At 44.7% G+C, this 21132-nt stretch overlaps 27 non-coding genes across 27 annotated transcripts; 14 read left to right on the top strand and 13 right to left on the bottom strand.

Moving 5' to 3' along the window:
- Nucleotides 1–183: 183 nt before the first annotated feature.
- On the bottom strand, nt 184–272 carry Trnay-gua (transfer RNA tyrosine (anticodon GUA)). The gene is given in 2 exon segments: nt 184–219; nt 236–272. It is a non-coding gene; the product is annotated as a tRNA-Tyr (tRNA).
- A 248-nt stretch (nt 273–520) lies between these two features.
- On the top strand, nt 521–592 carry Trnaq-cug (transfer RNA glutamine (anticodon CUG)). Its single transcript has one exon. It is a non-coding gene; the product is annotated as a tRNA-Gln (tRNA).
- Nucleotides 593–950: 358 nt separating this feature from the next.
- Nucleotides 951–1039, bottom strand: Trnay-gua (transfer RNA tyrosine (anticodon GUA)). The gene is given in 2 exon segments: nt 951–986; nt 1003–1039. It is a non-coding gene; the product is annotated as a tRNA-Tyr (tRNA).
- A 248-nt stretch (nt 1040–1287) lies between these two features.
- Nucleotides 1288–1359, top strand: Trnaq-cug (transfer RNA glutamine (anticodon CUG)). Its single transcript has one exon. It is a non-coding gene; the product is annotated as a tRNA-Gln (tRNA).
- Nucleotides 1360–1717: 358 nt separating this feature from the next.
- Trnay-gua (transfer RNA tyrosine (anticodon GUA)) lies at nt 1718–1806 on the bottom strand. Its single transcript is given in 2 exon segments — nt 1718–1753; nt 1770–1806. It is a non-coding gene; the product is annotated as a tRNA-Tyr (tRNA).
- Nucleotides 1807–2054: 248 nt separating this feature from the next.
- Nucleotides 2055–2126, top strand: Trnaq-cug (transfer RNA glutamine (anticodon CUG)). Its single transcript has one exon. It is a non-coding gene; the product is annotated as a tRNA-Gln (tRNA).
- Nucleotides 2127–2484: 358 nt separating this feature from the next.
- On the bottom strand, nt 2485–2573 carry Trnay-gua (transfer RNA tyrosine (anticodon GUA)). Its single transcript is given in 2 exon segments — nt 2485–2520; nt 2537–2573. It is a non-coding gene; the product is annotated as a tRNA-Tyr (tRNA).
- A 248-nt stretch (nt 2574–2821) lies between these two features.
- Trnaq-cug (transfer RNA glutamine (anticodon CUG)) lies at nt 2822–2893 on the top strand. The gene has a single exon. It is a non-coding gene; the product is annotated as a tRNA-Gln (tRNA).
- A 358-nt stretch (nt 2894–3251) lies between these two features.
- Trnay-gua (transfer RNA tyrosine (anticodon GUA)) lies at nt 3252–3340 on the bottom strand. The gene is given in 2 exon segments: nt 3252–3287; nt 3304–3340. It is a non-coding gene; the product is annotated as a tRNA-Tyr (tRNA).
- A 248-nt stretch (nt 3341–3588) lies between these two features.
- Nucleotides 3589–3660, top strand: Trnaq-cug (transfer RNA glutamine (anticodon CUG)). The gene has a single exon. It is a non-coding gene; the product is annotated as a tRNA-Gln (tRNA).
- A 358-nt stretch (nt 3661–4018) lies between these two features.
- On the bottom strand, nt 4019–4107 carry Trnay-gua (transfer RNA tyrosine (anticodon GUA)). Its single transcript is given in 2 exon segments — nt 4019–4054; nt 4071–4107. It is a non-coding gene; the product is annotated as a tRNA-Tyr (tRNA).
- A 248-nt stretch (nt 4108–4355) lies between these two features.
- Trnaq-cug (transfer RNA glutamine (anticodon CUG)) lies at nt 4356–4427 on the top strand. The gene has a single exon. It is a non-coding gene; the product is annotated as a tRNA-Gln (tRNA).
- Nucleotides 4428–11337: 6910 nt separating this feature from the next.
- Nucleotides 11338–11409, top strand: Trnaq-cug (transfer RNA glutamine (anticodon CUG)). The gene has a single exon. It is a non-coding gene; the product is annotated as a tRNA-Gln (tRNA).
- Nucleotides 11410–11767: 358 nt separating this feature from the next.
- On the bottom strand, nt 11768–11856 carry Trnay-gua (transfer RNA tyrosine (anticodon GUA)). Its single transcript is given in 2 exon segments — nt 11768–11803; nt 11820–11856. It is a non-coding gene; the product is annotated as a tRNA-Tyr (tRNA).
- Nucleotides 11857–12104: 248 nt separating this feature from the next.
- Nucleotides 12105–12176, top strand: Trnaq-cug (transfer RNA glutamine (anticodon CUG)). The gene has a single exon. It is a non-coding gene; the product is annotated as a tRNA-Gln (tRNA).
- Nucleotides 12177–12534: 358 nt separating this feature from the next.
- On the bottom strand, nt 12535–12623 carry Trnay-gua (transfer RNA tyrosine (anticodon GUA)). The gene is given in 2 exon segments: nt 12535–12570; nt 12587–12623. It is a non-coding gene; the product is annotated as a tRNA-Tyr (tRNA).
- A 248-nt stretch (nt 12624–12871) lies between these two features.
- Trnaq-cug (transfer RNA glutamine (anticodon CUG)) lies at nt 12872–12943 on the top strand. The gene has a single exon. It is a non-coding gene; the product is annotated as a tRNA-Gln (tRNA).
- A 358-nt stretch (nt 12944–13301) lies between these two features.
- Nucleotides 13302–13390, bottom strand: Trnay-gua (transfer RNA tyrosine (anticodon GUA)). Its single transcript is given in 2 exon segments — nt 13302–13337; nt 13354–13390. It is a non-coding gene; the product is annotated as a tRNA-Tyr (tRNA).
- Nucleotides 13391–13638: 248 nt separating this feature from the next.
- Trnaq-cug (transfer RNA glutamine (anticodon CUG)) lies at nt 13639–13710 on the top strand. The gene has a single exon. It is a non-coding gene; the product is annotated as a tRNA-Gln (tRNA).
- Nucleotides 13711–14068: 358 nt separating this feature from the next.
- Trnay-gua (transfer RNA tyrosine (anticodon GUA)) lies at nt 14069–14157 on the bottom strand. Its single transcript is given in 2 exon segments — nt 14069–14104; nt 14121–14157. It is a non-coding gene; the product is annotated as a tRNA-Tyr (tRNA).
- A 248-nt stretch (nt 14158–14405) lies between these two features.
- On the top strand, nt 14406–14477 carry Trnaq-cug (transfer RNA glutamine (anticodon CUG)). The gene has a single exon. It is a non-coding gene; the product is annotated as a tRNA-Gln (tRNA).
- Nucleotides 14478–14835: 358 nt separating this feature from the next.
- Trnay-gua (transfer RNA tyrosine (anticodon GUA)) lies at nt 14836–14924 on the bottom strand. Its single transcript is given in 2 exon segments — nt 14836–14871; nt 14888–14924. It is a non-coding gene; the product is annotated as a tRNA-Tyr (tRNA).
- Nucleotides 14925–15172: 248 nt separating this feature from the next.
- Nucleotides 15173–15244, top strand: Trnaq-cug (transfer RNA glutamine (anticodon CUG)). The gene has a single exon. It is a non-coding gene; the product is annotated as a tRNA-Gln (tRNA).
- Nucleotides 15245–15602: 358 nt separating this feature from the next.
- Nucleotides 15603–15691, bottom strand: Trnay-gua (transfer RNA tyrosine (anticodon GUA)). The gene is given in 2 exon segments: nt 15603–15638; nt 15655–15691. It is a non-coding gene; the product is annotated as a tRNA-Tyr (tRNA).
- Nucleotides 15692–15939: 248 nt separating this feature from the next.
- Trnaq-cug (transfer RNA glutamine (anticodon CUG)) lies at nt 15940–16011 on the top strand. The gene has a single exon. It is a non-coding gene; the product is annotated as a tRNA-Gln (tRNA).
- Nucleotides 16012–16369: 358 nt separating this feature from the next.
- On the bottom strand, nt 16370–16458 carry Trnay-gua (transfer RNA tyrosine (anticodon GUA)). Its single transcript is given in 2 exon segments — nt 16370–16405; nt 16422–16458. It is a non-coding gene; the product is annotated as a tRNA-Tyr (tRNA).
- A 248-nt stretch (nt 16459–16706) lies between these two features.
- Nucleotides 16707–16778, top strand: Trnaq-cug (transfer RNA glutamine (anticodon CUG)). The gene has a single exon. It is a non-coding gene; the product is annotated as a tRNA-Gln (tRNA).
- Nucleotides 16779–21132: the final 4354 nt, after the last annotated feature.

The following is a 21132-nucleotide window of genomic DNA, read 5'->3' as shown; positions in this document are numbered from 1 at the left end:
AGCAATTTTACTATAATTCGAAGAAATATCATTATCCTACGAAGGCTAAGAATCCCATGATTATCAACTAGCTACTAGAAGCTGAGCAAATGAATTTCCTTTAAAATAGGTTTAAAACATAGGGAGGTTCTGACCGAGTGGGCATGCTCTGGAGCCTCTTTGCTCCTGAGATTAGAAAAACAGTCCTCTGGGCCGGATTTGAACCAGCGACCTATGGATAACTGTGAATCCTCCACTACAGTCCACCGCTCTACCAACTGAGCTACCAGAGGCTCTGCATACTTTCTTATTCGTACTGATTGCTTTACGTCCGTCCCTGTCTTTCGTTTCCACACACTGCTACTCAGCGCTGCCATATAGACGCACAGGAAATGCAGTCATCGGCTGCAAGTGCAAACATTGCCCAGATTAAGTTTTATAATGCTCGATCGTGTCAATTAGGTTAAAAAATGCAAGTAGGAAGTGTCTGAAGTACGTCAGAACACTGCTAAGTGTATTTACGAGTCCCATTCTCCTGTCTGGTTCCATGGTGTAACGGTTAGCACTCTGGACTCTGAATCCAGCGGTCCGAGTTCGAATCTCGGTGGAACCTTCGTTTAGTCTAAATTTTCTGTAATAAGCGTTTCTCGCCGATGAAGTAGCAGCGATAGGCTCAGGGGTGTAGTTTCTACGTTTGTATTAAAAACGAGATGTCTATGAAACGGCTGAATATTGGTGCGACTATGTGACCTATATAGCACATTAAACGAGTAATGCCTGTAAGAGCAAGCAATTTTACTATAATTCGAAGAAATATCATTATCCTACGAAGGCTAAGAATCCCATGATTATCAACTAGCTACTAGAAGCTGAGCAAATGAATTTCCTTTAAAATAGGTTTAAAACATAGGGAGGTTCTGACCGAGTGGGCATGCTCTGGAGCCTCTTTGCTCCTGAGATTAGAAAAACAGTCCTCTGGGCCGGATTTGAACCAGCGACCTATGGATAACTGTGAATCCTCCACTACAGTCCACCGCTCTACCAACTGAGCTACCAGAGGCTCTGCATACTTTCTTATTCGTACTGATTGCTTTACGTCCGTCCCTGTCTTTCGTTTCCACACACTGCTACTCAGCGCTGCCATATAGACGCACAGGAAATGCAGTCATCGGCTGCAAGTGCAAACATTGCCCAGATTAAGTTTTATAATGCTCGATCGTGTCAATTAGGTTAAAAAATGCAAGTAGGAAGTGTCTGAAGTACGTCAGAACACTGCTAAGTGTATTTACGAGTCCCATTCTCCTGTCTGGTTCCATGGTGTAACGGTTAGCACTCTGGACTCTGAATCCAGCGATCCGAGTTCGAATCTCGGTGGAACCTTCGTTTAGTCTAAATTTTCTGTAATAAGCGTTTCTCGCCGATGAAGTAGCAGCGATAGGCTCAGGGGTGTAGTTTCTACGTTTGTATTAAAAACGAGATGTCTATGAAACGGCTGAATATTGGTGCGACTATGTGACCTATATAGCACATTAAACGAGTAATGCCTGTAAGAGCAAGCAATTTTACTATAATTCGAAGAAATATCATTATCCTACGAAGGCTAAGAATCCCATGATTATCAACTAGCTACTAGAAGCTGAGCAAATGAATTTCCTTTAAAATAGGTTTAAAACATAGGGAGGTTCTGACCGAGTGGGCATGCTCTGGAGCCTCTTTGCTCCTGAGATTAGAAAAACGGTCCTCTGGGCCGGATTTGAACCAGCGACCTATGGATAACTGTGAATCCTCCACTACAGTCCACCGCTCTACCAACTGAGCTACCAGAGGCTCTGCATACTTTCTTATTCGTACTGATTGCTTTACGTCCGTCCCTGTCTTTCGTTTCCACACACTGCTACTCAGCGCTGCCATATAGACGCACAGGAAATGCAGTCATCGGCTGCAAGTGCAAACATTGCCCAGATTAAGTTTTATAATGCTCGATCGTGTCAATTAGGTTAAAAAATGCAAGTAGGAAGTGTCTGAAGTACGTCAGAACACTGCTAAGTGTATTTACGAGTCCCATTCTCCTGTCTGGTTCCATGGTGTAACGGTTAGCACTCTGGACTCTGAATCCAGCGATCCGAGTTCGAATCTCGGTGGAACCTTCGTTTAGTCTAAATTTTCTGTAATAAGCGTTTCTCGCCGATGAAGTAGCAGCGATAGGCTCAGGGGTGTAGTTTCTACGTTTGTATTAAAAACGAGATGTCTATGAAACGGCTGAATATTGGTGCGACTATGTGACCTATATAGCACATTAAACGAGTAATGCCTGTAAGAGCAAGCAATTTTACTATAATTCGAAGAAATATCATTATCCTACGAAGGCTAAGAATCCCATGATTATCAACTAGCTACTAGAAGCTGAGCAAATGAATTTCCTTTAAAATAGGTTTAAAACATAGGGAGGTTCTGACCGAGTGGGCATGCTCTGGAGCCTCTTTGCTCCTGAGATTAGAAAAACAGTCCTCTGGGCCGGATTTGAACCAGCGACCTATGGATAACTGTGAATCCTCCACTACAGTCCACCGCTCTACCAACTGAGCTACCAGAGGCTCTGCATACTTTCTTATTCGTACTGATTGCTTTACGTCCGTCCCTGTCTTTCGTTTCCACACACTGCTACTCAGCGCTGCCATATAGACGCACAGGAAATGCAGTCATCGGCTGCAAGTGCAAACATTGCCCAGATTAAGTTTTATAATGCTCGATCGTGTCAATTAGGTTAAAAAATGCAAGTAGGAAGTGTCTGAAGTACGTCAGAACACTGCTAAGTGTATTTACGAGTCCCATTCTCCTGTCTGGTTCCATGGTGTAACGGTTAGCACTCTGGACTCTGAATCCAGCGATCCGAGTTCGAATCTCGGTGGAACCTTCGTTTAGTCTAAATTTTCTGTAATAAGCGTTTCTCGCCGATGAAGTAGCAGCGATAGGCTCAGGGGTGTAGTTTCTACGTTTGTATTAAAAACGAGATGTCTATGAAACGGCTGAATATTGGTGCGACTATGTGACCTATATAGCACATTAAACGAGTAATGCCTGTAAGAGCAAGCAATTTTACTATAATTCGAAGAAATATCATTATCCTACGAAGGCTAAGAATCCCATGATTATCAACTAGCTACTAGAAGCTGAGCAAATGAATTTCCTTTAAAATAGGTTTAAAACATAGGGAGGTTCTGACCGAGTGGGCATGCTCTGGAGCCTCTTTGCTCCTGAGATTAGAAAAACAGTCCTCTGGGCCGGATTTGAACCAGCGACCTATGGATAACTGTGAATCCTCCACTACAGTCCACCGCTCTACCAACTGAGCTACCAGAGGCTCTGCATACTTTCTTATTCGTACTGATTGCTTTACGTCCGTCCCTGTCTTTCGTTTCCACACACTGCTACTCAGCGCTGCCATATAGACGCACAGGAAATGCAGTCATCGGCTGCAAGTGCAAACATTGCCCAGATTAAGTTTTATAATGCTCGATCGTGTCAATTAGGTTAAAAAATGCAAGTAGGAAGTGTCTGAAGTACGTCAGAACACTGCTAAGTGTATTTACGAGTCCCATTCTCCTGTCTGGTTCCATGGTGTAACGGTTAGCACTCTGGACTCTGAATCCAGCGATCCGAGTTCGAATCTCGGTGGAACCTTCGTTTAGTCTAAATTTTCTGTAATAAGCGTTTCTCGCCGATGAAGTAGCAGCGATAGGCTCAGGGGTGTAGTTTCTACGTTTGTATTAAAAACGAGATGTCTATGAAACGGCTGAATATTGGTGCGACTATGTGACCTATATAGCACATTAAACGAGTAATGCCTGTAAGAGCAAGCAATTTTACTATAATTCGAAGAAATATCATTATCCTACGAAGGCTAAGAATCCCATGATTATCAACTAGCTACTAGAAGCTGAGCAAATGAATTTCCTTTAAAATAGGTTTAAAACATAGGGAGGTTCTGACCGAGTGGGCATGCTCTGGAGCCTCTTTGCTCCTGAGATTAGAAAAACAGTCCTCTGGGCCGGATTTGAACCAGCGACCTATGGATAACTGTGAATCCTCCACTACAGTCCACCGCTCTACCAACTGAGCTACCAGAGGCTCTGCATACTTTCTTATTCGTACTGATTGCTTTACGTCCGTCCCTGTCTTTCGTTTCCACACACTGCTACTCAGCGCTGCCATATAGACGCACAGGAAATGCAGTCATCGGCTGCAAGTGCAAACATTGCCCAGATTAAGTTTTATAATGCTCGATCGTGTCAATTAGGTTAAAAAATGCAAGTAGGAAGTGTCTGAAGTACGTCAGAACACTGCTAAGTGTATTTACGAGTCCCATTCTCCTGTCTGGTTCCATGGTGTAGCGGTTAGCACTCTGGACTCTGAATCCAGCGATCCGAGTTCGAATCTCGGTGGAACCTTCGTTTAGTCTAAATTTTCTGTAATAAGCGTTTCTCGCCGATGAAGTAGCAGCGATAGGCTCAGGGGTGTAGTTTCTACGTTTGTATTAAAAACGAGATGTCTATGAAACGGCTGAATATTGGTGCGACTATGTGACCTATATAGCACATTAAACGAGTAATGCCTGTAAGAGCAAGCAATTTTACTATAATTCGAAGAAATATCATTATCCTACGAAGGCTAAGAATCCCATGATTATCAACTAGCTACTAGAAGCTGAGCAAATGAATTTCCTTTAAAATAGGTTTAAAACATAGGGAGGTTCTGACCGAGTGGGCATGCTCTGGAGCCTCTTTGCTCCTGAGATTAGAAAAACAGTCCTCTGGGCCGGATTTGAACCAGCGACCTATGGATAACTGTGAATCCTCCACTACAGTCCACCGCTCTACCAACTTTTTTTTCTTTTTTTTTTTTTTTTTGCTATACGGCCACGACGCGCAACTGATTTCGAAAATTCGTTTGCCTCCTGTGAGGATCGAACTCACGACCCCTGGTTTACTAGACCAGTGCTCTGCCACTTTTTTTTTTTTTTTTTTTTTTTTTATTTTTTTTTTTCTTTTTCTTTTTTTTTTTTTTTTTCTTTTTTTTTTTTTTTTTTTTCTTTTTATTTTATTTTGTTGGGCCTCCCATCTCCCCATACAGCCCATCCATTCGCTCACCTTTTTTGCGTTCTTCGGCTAGCTTCGATGCTATACTCTTGTGATGCTATTTCACTGTGGATATTCTGAAATGTATAGTTGTTATATTTTGATTCCTTTGTGTTTGAAGTGATATTGAAATTTTTTATTTTTATTTTTTATTTTTTTTATTGTTGTTTTTGTGTTATTTTTGTTGTTTTTTTTGTTGTTTTTTTTTTGTTTGTTCTTTTTGTTTTTATTTTTGTTTCTGTTAATATTGTTTATTTGATTTTACTGCATGCGGAGTTGCAGGGTGCCGACGTCATTCAAAGCTCGTCTTCTCGAAAGTTTGTTATGCCTTTGGCTTCCCCAAGCGATGGCTTGGACTAGTCTGATATATTCCATTTTTGCTGTTTCGTTTCCCAAGTCGCCTTCTCTTAGCTCCGAACGACTCAGGCGCCAAAAACTGCGCCCTGCATACGAATGTGGAAAAGAGAAATGATGAAGTCCATGTTGCCGCGGAATGATTTGAAGAAGAAGGAAAGAAAAAAATGAAGAAATAAATCCTGTTTCATCTTCCCTCGTCGACGTCAAATAAATAAAGAAGCAAGTAATGTTCGCAGTTGAGTGAAACGGATACATCTTCCATGTAAGTTTGCAAACATAAAACATAAACGAAAAACCCAGTGGACACCACGTCCAAACGAATGGTCAGCGTCACCATCCATGTTGGGAGAATGTAAATCAAATTCCTGCTGAATTAACGGAGACGAAGGGCTAGGTTAAACAAGACATTTAAAACACCAAGCATGAACATTCCCAATCAGTGACTACTGCAGACACCATGAGTGTCGACTTTGTTCCTGTTCTTCTTTTTCGTTGTTTCATTGTTGTCGTTGGACATATTTGTTTTTTTTTTTATTTGTAATTTATTTATTGAGATTTTCATTTATATTTGAGAAGGTATATATATACGTGGCCGTGGAAGAAACCTTACTGAATTCGTTTACAGGGTCGTGATTTGGAGCGCTAAGATATAATTTGCAAACTTTTGCCTATGTTTGACATCCTGCATTAGCAGTTGTGCCTGTGTGGCGAGGTATAATCTGTAGTCCAGGTATGAACGCCCCTCCTGGGCGCCAAGCAAGTAACATAGGGTGTGTCCAGCCAACCACGTCCAGGTGTTTGCCTTGGTTGTGGGGTAGTACGCGTCGTCGGGTTGGAGCACGGACGTAAGAGAGATGTGCCGTCGTGCCGTGCGGCAGATCAAAGCCATGGTCATTCTACACCATTCCCAAATAAGACTGTTCGCACCACAAACACATCTGTGTTGCAAAGTGTCGACAAGGCCGCACTCCCTACATTTGTCAGTAGCTGCCAAATGTATTTTATGAAGTTTTTCGGCGGTGGGTAGAGTTTCATTAACAACTTTATACCACAGTGATCGAATACCGGTATCTAGCACTTTGTTATGTATAGTCTTCCAGATTAGAGCCCAGTCTTTAGAGGGATACTTCAGTTCCATGCGGTTGACCCTGCCTGTGTCGTTCAGTAGCCGGTAGAGGTTGGCAGTGGTAAGGTCACGTAGCGGGACTCTCGATTTCATTTGGAGATAACTACTTTCCAAAAGAAACATCCTAATGTGGTTTGCTTTGAAATGCGTTTCCCGAAGGTTGATGGGGATGTGCATAGTCTGAGGCTGAAATGTGCGTATGGCCATACTCAGCGCGCTGTCAGGATATTCGTGGCAGAGCTGCAGTGTACGCCGGATCAAGAGTGCCTTACATTTGGGTTGAACATCCGTCAGGCCGAGGCCGCCTTTGTCTGGTGGGAGAGTGATGACATTGATGCCCACCTTGAAGATGTCACCCCTCCAGATGTACCAACCTACTGCCGACATAATTTTCCTCGCAACACTGTCGACCACAGGAAGTATTTGCCCGACATACCAAATTTTCGAGAGAATCATGGTATTAACGAAATGAACTCTCTGCAATAAGTCCTGTTCTCTGCCTTTATGATACTGTAAGCAGCCCCGAGACATAGCCAAAAGATGTTTCCAATTGTCTACCGTTGTTCGTAGGGGGCAACTGCTCATCTTGATACCAAGAAGTTTGAGAGTCGCACATCTTCTGTACGGCAAAGGGGCGTCTGTGCGAAATCCACTGCCTATAGGCAGGAGGCAAGTCTTTCCATAGTTTAGCTGAGAACCGGAGGCTCGCTCGTAATCGGTGATACTATTCCTAACGGCCGTGAGGTCTTGTTCCGAACGCACAATGACACCCACATCGTCGGCGTACGCAATGCATTTGAGGGTGCTGGAATACAGGTTTAAACCTGGAAGGTTACAATTCAGCATCCTTACAAGTGGCTCAATTGCGATCACGAAGAGACACATGGACATGGGACAGCCCTGTCTGATTGACCGCTGAATCGGAATCCGCCGGGTGAATTGACCATTGACGACGATCTGAGAAGTGGCCGAGGTGTACATGTTGCTGACCATTGCAGTAAAGCCGTCACCAAATCCTAAGTGGTTCATGGTGTGGAAGAGGTAGCGATGCAGGATCCGATCAAAGGCCTGACATTGATCTAAAGCCAAGATTGCTGCTTCCGGGCGTGTGATTGCAGTAAACGAAACGAGCTCCCTGTAATCGGCAAGACATTTAAAGATCGTGCGGCCCGGGACCGCTGCTGCCTGGCTGTGATGTATAATTTTTGCAAGGACATGTTTAAGTCTACCTGCTATGACGCGGGCCACAATCTTGTAGTCAGAGTTCAACAGGGAGATAGGGCGGAATTTGGCAATATCCTGATGGGGGTATTCTTTTGGGACCAAAACGATCAGGCTGTCATTGAAACCATCTGGTAACTGTTGGCCGGCGCGCAGTTCATTGCAGATGCAAACAAAACAATGTTCGAGGAGGTCCCAGAACTGCTTATAAAATTCAATCGGCAGACCATCAATGCCGGGCGATTTGTTGGCCTGAGCCCTGCTCAGCGCCTCCCGAATCTCCACCGCGGTGACATCACTGATCAACAATTGCCTGTCGTCCTCATCGAGCGTTGTCGGAAGATATGCATGCATCGCCGCGATTGCCGCATCATCGGCTGGTTGTGCTCTGTATAGTCGCTCGTAGTAGTCCGTTAGAGACTCCTTAATTTCAGCCTGGGTCGTCACAAAGGTACCGTCTTCAGTTCGTAAGCGGGTAATCAATTTTTGTCGTGCGCGGCGTTTCTCTGTCCCTAGGTGGAAGGCGGATGGTTGTTCGTCAGAAGTGCCGGCGCTATCTCGCGAACGGATTTTAACGCCTTCCATTTGCCTGCGTTTGAGGAGCGTCAACTTTGATTTGATCCGTTTAATCTGAAGAAATTGTTCCTGCGTGACATGTGCTTCAGAATACAAGTCACGGAGACAGCGAAAATAAAATTCAAAAGTCTCTTTCTGCATCCGGCTCCTGTCAGAACTATACGCCTTCAAACAACGAATAAGCCTAGGTTTTGCACAACGGCACCACCACTGCGTTACCGATGGGAATGTTGGTCGTCGACGTAAACAAATTTCCCAGGCTTCTTGTAGACGGTCTCGTAACTCCTGTTCCCTGAGAATACTGACGTTAAGTTTCCATCCTGTCCGACCACGGAAAGTTTGCTGGCGCGCCATACGAATGATACAATGGTAAGCTAAATGGTCGGAAAAATACAGGGGCCAGGTTTCCGAGGAAGATACCCGCTCTCGCAGGTTTTTCCCCACGTAGATCCTGTCGAGGCGGCTGGCCATTTGTGCAGTATGGTACGTGAAGCACCGTTGTTCCCCGTGTGTTATTTCCCACGTATCCTCCAGCTCTAATTGACGTACTGTTTCGCCGAGAGTAGCACATCCATTAAAGTTCGGCCATTGGTCCTTTGGCTTCAAAACACAATTAAAATCGCCTCCGATAACCACGTCCTCCCGGCTGCGGCGCAAAAGATATAATAAGTCAGTGGCAAAGAACTGAGCTCGTCTCGTTCTATTCTGATTCCCGGAAGGGGCATATACATTAACAAATCTAATGCCGTTGATAAGGCACGCTATACCCCTGCCATTTTCGAGTCGTTCAACGTCGGAGACGGCCACGCCCACTTTGGTTAATAGAGCGGTACCTGAAGAACTGTCTGGGGTGGTGTTTTTGAGTAATTGGTAGCCAGGAATGTCAGGCTGAAATTTATCATCGACCTCCTGCAACAGCACAATATCAGCATCGCAGCTGTATAAATAATCACGAAAGCTAGAGAGCTTCTGTACAGAAGTAATTCTATTAACGTTAATTGTAGCTAACTTATAATCCTGGTAGGATTGCATGAACTGCTAAATGTTGGCCGAAAGAGAAAAAAGCAAAGTAGATATGCAGAAGCACAGAAAATTATAACCTTTAGTAGGTATCAGATAGGTAATCATCGTCCCCCGTCGGGTGTTTTGAGGCAGGTCGTGTCGTACTTAAGTCGCCGACCGGTAATGCGGGTAAATTTCCTGGAGATGGCCCTACCACAGACAGGCTCTGGTCCATTATTACATCGTCAGTGTCATCTGCCCAATTGACCACATGAACAGCGGCCACCTCGCCAATTGAGCCCTGATCATGTTGAGATTGATGTTCGGGGGTATCCCTGAGGTCCTCACGAGGGTGCTGTTCCTCGTTCGCAGCGACCTGGCCGTCACCATCGGGGTGGGGCACGGAGACGTCCGAGACCTGTGGGGTCTCATGCAGCGGCTGTTCAGTGGGGTGGTCAAGAGAGACGTCAGGCAAGGAACGGGCAATTTGCGCCCCTTTTTCGCGCAAAGGTGGTGCGGTGTGGGCGGCATCTTTGTGGGCGATCCTCCTTTTCTTGTGTTTCTTGGGAGAAGTTTCGACTCTTTGAAGTTCTGCAGCCGACGAGGAAGAAGTGGAGTCCTGTGCAGGAGGAAGTGCATTCGGAACTGAAATGGGATCCATATTGCTGTTAACGTGGCGACCAGTGTGAGCTTCCTGGGAGTGAGCAACCTCTTGGTGGCTGTCTAAAGACGGAACCGCCGGGATGCTACTGGCCACCGGTACTTCTGTAGTAGGAACAGCGATGCCGGCCAGACTGGAAGTGTCCATGGGCGTATCTAGATCAGTGTCCGAAGCCCTGGGATCTGTGACCACGTCAGGGTGCACCGCCGCGGCCGTGGTCGAGCGGACTGCCGCTACATACGTGAGAGGCAGTGTCGACATCCTGTTAGTTGCCGTCCTTTCGCCAGGTGGTAATTGCGTCACTCGACGCTGCATACACTGAGCGCGAACGTGATCAGTGGCACCACAACCTGCACAAGTTCTAGGTTGACCGTCGTACATAACGATCGCCCTGTATCCACAAATAGTGAGATATGACGGGATGTGTCTCTTCAACTCTATCTTGACCTGACGAACACCGTTCAAAACAGGGACTTTGAAAGACAACCACTTTTCGGCAACATTGCTAATGACCTTACCATAGCTGTCCAAAGCAGCGTTGATGTGTTCCGCGGGTACTTCAAACGGTAGTTCGAATATTCGAACGGTGCGGACACCAAACCCTGCATGAGACACGAGAACCTCTCCAACATTCCCATCACAATGCTTAAACTTCAAACGACCACTACAAGAGTCAATGATTTGTTCACAGATTTCGGCAGATTTAAACTTTATATAGGCAGTGCTGCTAACTATCGATAAATGGACTCCAAGAATGTCATCAAAGGATCGTTTCAAAGCTTCCTCAATCCACGATTCTAATTCAAACGATTTTGGTCTTGCATAGTTTGAATCAAACACAAACTTCAAAGTATCCCGTCGTGTTAAGTGACTCATGTTGGAATCCTACACATAGTCCAAACAATAACACGTCACTGTGTACAGCAAAGGCGGCACTCACCACAACAGCCAGCAGCAGCGGCGACGTAAGCACCACACGTCCGCTCACCACGGCCGCCGAGGGCCGACTATCACCAACTGAGCTACCAGAGGCTCTGCATACTTTCTTATTCGTACTGATTGCTTTACGTCCGTCCCTGTCTTTCGTTTCCACACACTGCTACTCAGCGCTGCCATATAGACGCACAGGAAATGCAGTCATCGGCTGCAAGTGCAAACATTGCCCAGATTAAGTTTTATAATGCTCGATCGTGTCAATTAGGTTAAAAAATGCAAGTAGGAAGTGTCTGAAGTACGTCAGAACACTGCTAAGTGTATTTACGAGTCCCATTCTCCTGTCTGGTTCCATGGTGTAACGGTTAGCACTCTGGACTCTGAATCCAGCGATCCGAGTTCGAATCTCGGTGGAACCTTCGTTTAGTCTAAATTTTCTGTAATAAGCGTTTCTCGCCGATGAAGTAGCAGCGATAGGCTCAGGGGTGTAGTTTCTACGTTTGTATTAAAAACGAGATGTCTATGAAACGGCTGAATATTGGTGCGACTATGTGACCTATATAGCACATTAAACGAGTAATGCCTGTAAGAGCAAGCAATTTTACTATAATTCGAAGAAATATCATTATCCTACGAAGGCTAAGAATCCCATGATTATCAACTAGCTACTAGAAGCTGAGCAAATGAATTTCCTTTAAAATAGGTTTAAAACATAGGGAGGTTCTGACCGAGTGGGCATGCTCTGGAGCCTCTTTGCTCCTGAGATTAGAAAAACAGTCCTCTGGGCCGGATTTGAACCAGCGACCTATGGATAACTGTGAATCCTCCACTACAGTCCACCGCTCTACCAACTGAGCTACCAGAGGCTCTGCATACTTTCTTATTCGTACTGATTGCTTTACGTCCGTCCCTGTCTTTCGTTTCCACACACTGCTACTCAGCGCTGCCATATAGACGCACAGGAAATGCAGTCATCGGCTGCAAGTGCAAACATTGCCCAGATTAAGTTTTATAATGCTCGATCGTGTCAATTAGGTTAAAAAATGCAAGTAGGAAGTGTCTGAAGTACGTCAGAACACTGCTAAGTGTATTTACGAGTCCCATTCTCCTGTCTGGTTCCATGGTGTAACGGTTAGCACTCTGGACTCTGAATCCAGCGATCCGAGTTCGAATCTCGGTGGAACCTTCGTTTAGTCTAAATTTTCTGTAATAAGCGTTTCTCGCCGATGAAGTAGCAGCGATAGGCTCAGGGGTGTAGTTTCTACGTTTGTATTAAAAACGAGATGTCTATGAAACGGCTGAATATTGGTGCGACTATGTGACCTATATAGCACATTAAACGAGTAATGCCTGTAAGAGCAAGCAATTTTACTATAATTCGAAGAAATATCATTATCCTACGAAGGCTAAGAATCCCATGATTATCAACTAGCTACTAGAAGCTGAGCAAATGAATTTCCTTTAAAATAGGTTTAAAACATAGGGAGGTTCTGACCGAGTGGGCATGCTCTGGAGCCTCTTTGCTCCTGAGATTAGAAAAACAGTCCTCTGGGCCGGATTTGAACCAGCGACCTATGGATAACTGTGAATCCTCCACTACAGTCCACCGCTCTACCAACTGAGCTACCAGAGGCTCTGCATACTTTCTTATTCGTACTGATTGCTTTACGTCCGTCCCTGTCTTTCGTTTCCACACACTGCTACTCAGCGCTGCCATATAGACGCACAGGAAATGCAGTCATCGGCTGCAAGTGCAAACATTGCCCAGATTAAGTTTTATAATGCTCGATCGTGTCAATTAGGTTAAAAAATGCAAGTAGGAAGTGTCTGAAGTACGTCAGAACACTGCTAAGTGTATTTACGAGTCCCATTCTCCTGTCTGGTTCCATGGTGTAACGGTTAGCACTCTGGACTCTGAATCCAGCGATCCGAGTTCGAATCTCGGTGGAACCTTCGTTTAGTCTAAATTTTCTGTAATAAGCGTTTCTCGCCGATGAAGTAGCAGCGATAGGCTCAGGGGTGTAGTTTCTACGTTTGTATTAAAAACGAGATGTCTATGAAACGGCTGAATATTGGTGCGACTATGTGACCTATATAGCACATTAAACGAGTAATGCCTGTAAGAGCAAGCAATTTTACTATAATTCGAAGAAATATCATTATCCTACGAAGGCTAAGAATCCCATGATTATCAACTAGCTACTAGAAGCTGAGCAAATGAATTTCCTTTAAAATAGGTTTAAAACATAGGGAGGTTCTGACCGAGTGGGCATGCTCTGGAGCCTCTTTGCTCCTGAGATTAGAAAAACAGTCCTCTGGGCCGGATTTGAACCAGCGACCTATGGATAACTGTGAATCCTCCACTACAGTCCACCGCTCTACCAACTGAGCTACCAGAGGCTCTGCATACTTTCTTATTCGTACTGATTGCTTTACGTCCGTCCCTGTCTTTCGTTTCCACACACTGCTACTCAGCGCTGCCATATAGACGCACAGGAAATGCAGTCATCGGCTGCAAGTGCAAACATTGCCCAGATTAAGTTTTATAATGCTCGATCGTGTCAATTAGGTTAAAAAATGCAAGTAGGAAGTGTCTGAAGTACGTCAGAACACTGCTAAGTGTATTTACGAGTCCCATTCTCCTGTCTGGTTCCATGGTGTAACGGTTAGCACTCTGGACTCTGAATCCAGCGATCCGAGTTCGAATCTCGGTGGAACCTTCGTTTAGTCTAAATTTTCTGTAATAAGCGTTTCTCGCCGATGAAGTAGCAGCGATAGGCTCAGGGGTGTAGTTTCTACGTTTGTATTAAAAACGAGATGTCTATGAAACGGCTGAATATTGGTGCGACTATGTGACCTATATAGCACATTAAACGAGTAATGCCTGTAAGAGCAAGCAATTTTACTATAATTCGAAGAAATATCATTATCCTACGAAGGCTAAGAATCCCATGATTATCAACTAGCTACTAGAAGCTGAGCAAATGAATTTCCTTTAAAATAGGTTTAAAACATAGGGAGGTTCTGACCGAGTGGGCATGCTCTGGAGCCTCTTTGCTCCTGAGATTAGAAAAACAGTCCTCTGGGCCGGATTTGAACCAGGGACCTATGGATAACTGTGAATCCTCCACTACAGTCCACCGCTCTACCAACTGAGCTATCAGAGGCTCTGCATACTTTCTTATTCGTACTGATTGCTTTACGTCCGTCCCTGTCTTTCGTTTCCACACACTGCTACTCAGCGCTGCCATATAGACGCACAGGAAATGCAGTCATCGGCTGCAAGTGCAAACATTGCCCAGATTAAGTTTTATAATGCTCGATCGTGTCAATTAGGTTAAAAAATGCAAGTAGGAAGTGTCTGAAGTACGTCAGAACACTGCTAAGTGTATTTACGAGTCCCATTCTCCTGTCTGGTTCCATGGTGTAACGGTTAGCACTCTGGACTCTGAATCCAGCGGTCCGAGTTCGAATCTCGGTGGAACCTTCGTTTAGTCTAAATTTTCTGTAATAAGCGTTTCTCGCCGATGAAGTAGCAGCGATAGGCTCAGGGGTGTAGTTTCTACGTTTGTATTAAAAACGAGATGTCTATGAAACGGCTGAATATTGGTGCGACTATGTGACCTATATAGCACATTAAACGAGTAATGCCTGTAAGAGCAAGCAATTTTACTATAATTCGAAGAAATATCATTATCCTACGAAGGCTAAGAATCCCATGATTATCAACTAGCTACTAGAAGCTGAGCAAATGAATTTCCTTTAAAATAGGTTTAAAACATAGGGAGGTTCTGACCGAGTGGGCATGCTCTGGAGCCTCTTTGCTCCTGAGATTAGAAAAACAGTCCTCTGGGCCGGATTTGAACCAGCGACCTATGGATAACTGTGAATCCTCCACTACAGTCCACCGCTCTACCAACTGAGCTACCAGAGGCTCTGCATACTTTCTTATTCGTACTGATTGCTTTACGTCCGTCCCTGTCTTTCGTTTCCACACACTGCTACTCAGCGCTGCCATATAGACGCACAGGAAATGCAGTCATCGGCTGCAAGTGCAAACATTGCCCAGATTAAGTTTTATAATGCTCGATCGTGTCAATTAGGTTAAAAAATGCAAGTAGGAAGTGTCTGAAGTACGTCAGAACACTGCTAAGTGTATTTACGAGTCCCATTCTCCTGTCTGGTTCCATGGTGTAACGGTTAGCACTCTGGACTCTGAATCCAGCGATCCGAGTTCGAATCTCGGTGGAACCTTCGTTTAGTCTAAATTTTCTGTAATAAGCGTTTCTCGCCGATGAAGTAGCAGCGATAGGCTCAGGGGTGTAGTTTCTACGTTTGTATTAAAAACGAGATGTCTATGAAACGGCTGAATATTGGTGCGACTATGTGACCTATATAGCACATTAAACGAGTAATGCCTGTAAGAGCAAGCAATTTTACTATAATTCGAAGAAATATCATTATCCTACGAAGGCTAAGAATCCCATGATTATCAACTAGCTACTAGAAGCTGAGCAAATGAATTTCCTTTAAAATAGGTTTAAAACATAGGGAGGTTCTGACCGAGTGGGCATGCTCTGGAGCCTCTTTGCTCCTGAGATTAGAAAAACAGTCCTCTGGGCCGGATTTGAACCAGCGACCTATGGATAACTGTGAATCCTCCACTACAGTCCACCGCTCTACCAACTGAGCTACCAGAGGCTCTGCATACTTTCTTATTCGTACTGATTGCTTTACGTCCGTCCCTGTCTTTCGTTTCCACACACTGCTACTCAGCGCTGCCATATAGACGCACAGGAAATGCAGTCATCGGCTGCAAGTGCAAACATTGCCCAGATTAAGTTTTATAATGCTCGATCGTGTCAATTAGGTTAAAAAATGCAAGTAGGAAGTGTCTGAAGTACGTCAGAACACTGCTAAGTGTATTTACGAGTCCCATTCTCCTGTCTGGTTCCATGGTGTAACGGTTAGCACTCTGGACTCTGAATCCAGCGGTCCGAGTTCGAATCTCGGTGGAACCTTCGTTTAGTCTAAATTTTCTGTAATAAGCGTTTCTCGCCGATGAAGTAGCAGCGATAGGCTCAGGGGTGTAGTTTCTACGTTTGTATTAAAAACGAGATGTCTATGAAACGGCTGAATATTGGTGCGACTATGTGACCTATATAGCACATTAAACGAGTAATGCCTGTAAGAGCAAGCAATTTTACTATAATTCGAAGAAATATCATTATCCTACGAAGGCTAAGAATCCCATGATTATCAACTAGCTACTAGAAGCTGAGCAAATGAATTTCCTTTAAAATAGGTTTAAAACATAGGGAGGTTCTGACCGAGTGGGCATGCTCTGGAGCCTCTTTGCTCCTGAGATTAGAAAAACAGTCCTCTGGGCCGGATTTGAACCAGCGACCTATGGATAACTGTGAATCCTCCACTACAGTCCACCGCTCTACCAACTGAGCTACCAGAGGCTCTGCATACTTTCTTATTCGTACTGATTGCTTTACGTCCGTCCCTGTCTTTCGTTTCCACACACTGCTACTCAGCGCTGCCATATAGACGCACAGGAAATGCAGTCATCGGCTGCAAGTGCAAACATTGCCCAGATTAAGTTTTATAATGCTCGATCGTGTCAATTAGGTTAAAAAATGCAAGTAGGAAGTGTCTGAAGTACGTCAGAACACTGCTAAGTGTATTTACGAGTCCCATTCTCCTGTCTGGTTCCATGGTGTAACGGTTAGCACTCTGGACTCTGAATCCAGCGATCCGAGTTCGAATCTCGGTGGAACCTTCGTTTAGTCTAAATTTTCTGTAATAAGCGTTTCTCGCCGATGAAGTAGCAGCGATAGGCTCAGGGGTGTAGTTTCTACGTTTGTATTAAAAACGAGATGTCTATGAAACGGCTGAATATTGGTGCGACTATGTGACCTATATAGCACATTAAACGAGTAATGCCTGTAAGAGCAAGCAATTTTACTATAATTCGAAGAAATATCATTATCCTACGAAGGCTAAGAATCCCATGATTATCAACTAGCTACTAGAAGCTGAGCAAATGAATTTCCTTTAAAATAGGTTTAAAACATAGGGAGGTTCTGACCGAGTGGGCATGCTCTGGAGCCTCTTTGCTCCTGAGATTAGAAAAACAGTCCTCTGGGCCGGATTTGAACCAGCGACCTATGGATAACTGTGAATCCTCCACTACAGTCCACCGCTCTACCAACTTTTTTTTTTTTTTTTTTTTTTTTTTTTTTTTTTTTTTTTTTTAGCTTGTCGTTTTTTCTGTGCCTCCGGATGGTCCAATACGTGGAAACATACATGCGAAATGAAAAATGAATAAATCCCTCCAAAGTAATGCAACGGAATGGAGTGGTATGCAGCGAACAGCACACATACGGGGGAAAAAAAAGGGAAAAGAGAAAAAAGAAAAAACATCCCTAGAAAAACTAGTAAAAACAAGAAACTTAACTTCAAATTTAAAGTAATTCGACCCGTGCGTCATGGAAAGCCGTACCTGGAATGCACCACATCAACCAACTTGAAACTGAAAACGCCGATTGACCACCTCGGTCATTTCCACACAGCAGTAAAAAAAAGCAAATGTAAAGACACAACGAGAGCACATAAAAAAAGGAACAATTGGTAAAAGTATGCCCCATGTGAGGCTCGAACTCACAACCCCGGCATTGCTCACGGCTACTGCCTTATAAGGACCGTGCGCTAACCAATTGCGCCACTTTTTTTTTTTTTTTTTTTTTTTTTTTTTTTTTTTTTTTTTTTTTTTTTAAACGAAACCCGTAACCTTCTATGAAAATAAATTGGTATGGTGAAAAGGACAACGAAAAGACTTCGTCCTTGGGCATAGTAGAAGTGCTGCTCGAAGAATAAACGTAACATAAACACAGCTTCGTATCTCACTCAATGAAAGTTCCTGTAGCCAGTGTCCAGCGAGTCAGTGAAAGCCGCAGTGTGAGGGGGAGTCCGGACGCGACACAGAAGCAGTGGGGCCTCTTCGCGGCACTACTGGTGTCCCGCGGCCCGGCCTCACCCCGTCACACTCAGTTGACCTATCCGATACCCATGCGAGGAAACGCTATTTTAAGCATATTGCCGAAGAGTTTCCCATGATTCGGGTACGTACATGTTTTGGCGAATTCGATAGCCATAAACATCTTGAATTCCAAATAATTGTCACCGCCAAAATTATTAAAGACGTAGCTGGAATAGGTACCCAGCAACCACAAAACTGCATTGTTTTTCGTCTGCGGATAAAAATGCACATCAGGACGAGACAGTAGTGCTGACGAAACATTGGCGGTTGTAGTCCTGGTAATAAGAGCTATTTGTTGTCGAAGCCAAACCCAGTTCTGGAGACGGTCCCCGCAGGTGTAACGGTGGATAACTGTATCCGTCAGTTGGCAGCGACGACAGAGAGGGGTGTCACTGAGCCCGATTTTATGTAACCTCTCGTTCGTGCTAACCACATCATTGATGGCTTTGTACCAGGCAGTGCGAGCATCGGAACTGAGGACACGGGAACTGACATTGCGCCATATAATATCCCAGTTCATGCCACCGAGCTTCGTTGCCAAAGGATTCGTTCCTTCGTGTTGTCTCCAGTCCGCTATTATGGCTTGTGCAGTTAAATGTTGAGAGTTTATGACCTCTTTACTGATGTAGCTCCGTGAAAGGTAATAATCTCTGATATGTTTTAGCCGATAGCTGATGGGCTGAATATTCAGCGGTGGGTCAAGACTTTGCGGCCTGACGGCAGTGAATAATTGCGCTGTAATGCCGGAAGGATCATTGTTAATTATAGCGGTCGTCCTTGTAATATAGAGAGCCATCGCTTTCACCTTGATATCTACTAATCCCATCCCTCCATTCTGGGGGTGGAGTGTCGCAGTTTTGGCAGACACGCGAAAAATTTCCCCTCTCCAAATAAAATTGGTCACCTTCGACATAATTTGCTTAGCAATGACTGCAGGCAGTGGCAGGAGCTGCGCCGTGTAGAAGGCTTTGGATAAAATACAGGAGTTGACCAGATGAATCCGATCAAATTGATTGAGGCTTCTGTGGGAATTGTCAATGAGAGCACCGTGAAGTTTACGCACTATTTCCCTCCAGTTTGCCGCAGCCATCTTCAAAGAGGACGCCGTCAATATGATGCCGAGAGCCTTGTGGACGCTGACTTCCTGAGCGTAGCCAACTCGCAAATGCTGGAGGCCACAGAGGTTAATAAATTTACTTTTCTTGTCATTCAATTTAGCCCCCGACGCCAAACAGTATTGCTGGAGGTGAGCCGCTAAAGTGGTGACGTCATTCTCATTGCGGACAACCACACCCACATCGTCGGCATAGGCGCCTACGACAGTTTTTTCTCCTGAAAGTGTTAGCCCTGTGAGTTTCGCCTGCAGTTGGAGTAACAGAGGTTCGAGTGAAAGGACAAAAAGTAACATGGACAAAGGGCTGCCTTGTGGAATCCCTCTGTTGATTTGAATCGGTTGGGTTAGTTGCGAGTTGACAGAAAGCCTTGCGTTGATCCCCAGTGCCATGTTTGTGATCATGTCAATCGCGTTCTGCAAGAAACCGAATCTTTTCATGGTTTCAAGGAGGTACTCGTGAGCGACGAGGTCAAAGGCTTTAAAAAAGTCCAGAAAGATCAGCCCACACTTCACGTTACTGGCGTTCGTTAACGCAATGATATCCCGGTAAAAAGCTGCCGTTTGCAATACAGTTCTCCCGAAGGCACATGTCTGCTGACGTCCAATGAATTTAGCAGTGAGGGGCATCATTCGCGTGTTGATTGCACGGGCGACTATTTTATAATCGGAGTTTAACAATGAAATGGGGCGGAAGTTGGCGATATTTTTGGTACCTCTGCCTTTAGGGATAAGCACAATTGTGCATTCCTTAAAGGCAAGTGGTATAGGCTTCCCTTGAAAAACTTCGTTCACTAATTGGGTGATTTTGTCCCCGATGATGTGCCAATACCTCCTGTAAAATTCAATGGGTAATCCGTCAGGACCAGGGGACTTCCTGATCGGCGAGTGGCAGACAATCTCCAAAACATCTTTATTACTAAATTCTAATGAAATTGTGTCATTGTCTTCTCTAGTTATAGTAGAGGAAATGGCACTAAACAGTCCGTCATAGCAGCCGTCATGAGTAGCCGCTGACGTGTAGGTGTCAACAAAATAGTCGTGTAGTGCCTTGATAATCTCTCGCTGGGTGTCGACAGTCGTGCCATCACCGAGTTTGAGGGCCTCAATAAAAGTCCTCCTTCTGTTCTTAGCATGTTTGACAAGGTGGTATAGAGCGGCTGTTTCATCGTCCCTGACCGACTTCACTTTAGATTTGATCTTAAGACCTTCCAGTTGCATCCTCTTAAGATTGATTAATTTCGCCTTTATTTTTCGAATGTCGTCTATTCTGGTGTGCGCGGCGTCGGCTCTATCACAGAGGTCGCGTAAGATAGTGTAGTAGAACTCCATCGTCCTCTTTATCGCGGCTGCTCTTTCAATACCGAAGAATATAACAACTTTTCGCAGTTTGGGTTTTGCATGCTGAGTCCACCACGCTATGGTGCTACGAAAGTTTGCGGTAGTGCGCAAGCACTGCTCCCAAGCGCGTCGCACCGCCGCCTCTAATAAGGAGACGTTCAAGTTCCATTGATTTTTATACCAACGCGTTGGTTGGGGCAGCAAATTCAGGCACGCAACGACACCACTGTGATCAGAGAAGCTGGAGGGTATTGTTTCAATTTGTAACAAGACATTCTCTAAAACGTCGGAAACATAAATCCTGTCAATTCTGCTGCAGGAATTCGCGACGATGTGTGTGAATCGTACCAAGGTCGGGTACCTAATTTCCCAAGCGTCTTTCAGTTTGCGGTCGGTCACGAGACGCTTTAATTCAGGCGAATAATTAAAATTCGGGGACTGATCTTTCTGGGATAAAACACAATTAAAATCACCTCCAATGATAACACGTTCAGGATTTTTCCGTAACAAATAGATGATTTGTTCCTTAAAAAAGTTCGCTCTTTCCGCCCTATAGGTACTGCCAGAAGGCGCGTACAAGTTAATGATGGTGACGCCAAAAACGGTGACACCCACACCTCTACCGGAAGCTAACTTGTCAAC

Source organism: Schistocerca serialis, chromosome 2 (genome assembly GCF_023864345.2).
Source record: "Schistocerca serialis cubense isolate TAMUIC-IGC-003099 chromosome 2, iqSchSeri2.2, whole genome shotgun sequence".
Lineage (NCBI taxonomy): Eukaryota > Metazoa > Arthropoda > Insecta > Orthoptera > Acrididae > Schistocerca > Schistocerca serialis.
Note: the sequence above shows the minus strand (reverse complement) of the source record. Positions and strands in the feature narration are given on the sequence as shown.